Raw genomic sequence first — 2,906 nt, forward strand, 5'->3', positions numbered from 1 at the left:
CCTTACCTAGCAGCTGAAACGGCCAGCAAGGAGGAGGGGGAGGTGGACACACACTGGGGTTGGTGGGGCATGGCTTTGAGATGTGCTGGACATAGGACCCCTCGGTGCAGGGTTTCTCTTGCACTCATGGGCTAGAAACAGGCTGGTAGAAATGTGGAGTAGGAGGCAAGAGATACAGAGAGCAGAGACAAGCCCTGAAGTTAATCATGGAATGTGTAGTAGGAGGGGAAAATGTGACAAGAGACACCTGACAGACAGAAAAATATCTAAGTCTGTTCATTCCCTCTTGGTTGCATATGGGAAAACTGAGATTGAGGAGGTAGTGAGCAGCTTGGCTATAGCTCCTTGGCTGAGCTTGCATTTAAGCTGTGATTACCCAAATTCTGCTTTGCTCCCCATTGGCCATGGTCCCTGCTCAGGTGCTCTCTTCAGCCTGATACTGCCTGTTTCTGTTATGTGCTGGCAAAATTTCAGAGAATGGTGCCCACCTGCACAGCTGCAATAGCTGCAAACACTCCCCACATCTGACTCCGGTGAGGGAGTCCACCCAGCATGAGGGAAGGGAGATTCAGAAACCTCCCTGGCCCATGGCTTATCTGGCTGGGGCTCAGCACTGAAACCACACACACTTTGGTTTGCCAATTAATCTCTGCTTGGGGTTAATAGAGACAGCCAGGATGTGTTTTTTCTTCCAGGAGACACCAGAAACTCTGTGAGCACCAGATCACCCAGCCCAGCAACCCTGGCAGCTGAGCCATGAAAGACAAAAGATCCCTGGGGTCCAGGAGGATTCAACCAGGCAGCCCATGCTGCAGCAGGGCTCTTTGCAGGCAGGGAATCTCCTGGCTGAAAGGCAGAGAGCTTCATGCTGGTCAAGACCTTCCCCTGCACAGAAATGTCTGTGGCTGGGGGAGGATGTGATGCATTTCAGATCTGCATCGTGCTATGAGGAAACAGCGTCTGGTCTCTGTTCCTCACAAGATAAATGTCAAGACATGCTTCCAATAATGGATGCCAGAACTTGGCAGGCTCAGGCACATCTGCCTGCCTGCCCACTACTGCTCTTGCTCAGAAAGTCCCTTCCCTGCTGCCTGGATGGCTGGAGAACATCCTGGAACTGCTCGGGAGTGGTGGATGAAGGCTGCTGGCATGCCTGCAAAGATGTCAGCTGTGCTTCCTCTTTGAAAATAAGCCAGAATGGGCTCTGGTGCACAGAGCTTTTGCTCTGAGCTAACCCTGTGTCACCAGACAAATGTGCCACAACATGGCAGCCTCTTTCTGGAGGGAAAATGAGCCTGAGCATCCACTGGTAGAGACCCTGAAGGGTATTTATGCTTCAGCTGGGCTGAAGCACAGGACAGATGGAGTTACCTTGAAGCTGAGGAAGGATGCCTTGAGAAGGCCCTGAGGTGGCAGGTTTTGTCCTCCCAGGCCTCAGGCAGGGGTGTTCCCTTTGAGAAGCTCATGGTTCATATCCATCTCTTCAGGACAGTGCTTGCCAGGCAGCCTCTCCTCACCTCTGTGCCTGGTTATTGTCGGAATGCAATTGAGCCAAAGGGTGATTGCATCTCCTGCTTGGGCTGTAATGTAATCACTGCCAGGGCCACAGCAAAGGCTCCCTGCATAGCAGAGTGGAACGTGGCAAACGTTCAAGCTGTTATTTGAAACACCAGTTTCTGATCTCCCCTGGGCATGGGTTCCCAGACAGATCACACCACTGGGGTGGTCTGCAGCACATGTCTGCTTCCTTCAGACACAGGCCACAGAGGGGAGATCTCTGTGCACCACACAGCCCGGTACAGCTGCTGGAGGCAGGAACTGGGTGCCTCAGAGCAGCCATCCCTCACACAAGCACCCTGCTCATGGCACAGCCCTGCTGTCCCCACCACAGCTGTCCCCTGCGCTGCTGGCAGAGCTGTTCTCAGACCTGCTGCAGGCCACATCTCAGAGAGGTGTGAGCAGAGACTGTCTGACTGATGGGGCACCCTGGAAGTTCACCAGCAATCACTGGATGTTGCTGGACTGCTGCAGCAATCCTGCCTATCCCACTGTGACAGCACCCAGCTGACTCCTGCCATTCTCCAAAGCCCCCTCATAACCCTGTTTTTCCTGCTACACCAGCTGCCAGGGGCTTTGTGGGGCCACTGAGCTGCCCCATCACAGATGGAGGACTCACTGCAGTGGGGGTGGCATGGCACAGGCTCTGGCAAGCTGCTGAAGGAGAAGTGCTGCCCAACAAGGATGACCCCAGGCCTTCCCCACAGCCCTCCAGGTGCTCCCCACCCTCATGAGGTGGACATTGTTCTGGAAGGTCCCCACCCCACGAGAGGAATGAGGCAGGAGCCAGTGTCACCCTGCTCATCATCATTTCTGGAAGGGGAGACATCTGCCACTGTGTGGGGCAGGTGCCAGGGAGGGGGAAAGCACAGGTGTCAGGAAGATGGCTCTGGCCCATGGCACATTTGCTGGGGGTCATGTCACAGTGGCAGCTCATCCTCCAGGGTCCCTGGGAGCCACAGGCATCCATAGAACTCCTGTGGAGAACAAGGAGGGCTTGCTCTAGGCAGCAACAGAAAGGTGGGGTGATGGCACCCAGCCACAGCAGCACTGTGGAAAGGAGACAAAGGGAAGAGCAGGGCCAAATCCCAGTGCTGAGTCAGGTTGAGCAAGAGCTGCCTCCCTCTAGCTTCCCATCCCCACTGATTGTGAAACAGACACTGGGGCCTGGAGCAGGGCCTCCACCCCTCATCCTTATCTTTGCTCTTCCTCCTCCAGGACTGTGCACAGGACAGCAGCAGTTTGTGCAAAAGGAGGCTGAGAAGCTCTGGGGCTAATTAATTTGTAGCTGGTGGTAATGTTGACTGGGCCTCTGGGGAGACCAAGGCAGAGGAGAAAGTGCAGAGAGG

Source organism: Lonchura striata, chromosome 4A (genome assembly GCF_050655825.1).
Source record: "Lonchura striata isolate lonStrDom1 chromosome 4A, ASM5065582v1, whole genome shotgun sequence".
Lineage (NCBI taxonomy): Eukaryota > Metazoa > Chordata > Aves > Passeriformes > Estrildidae > Lonchura > Lonchura striata.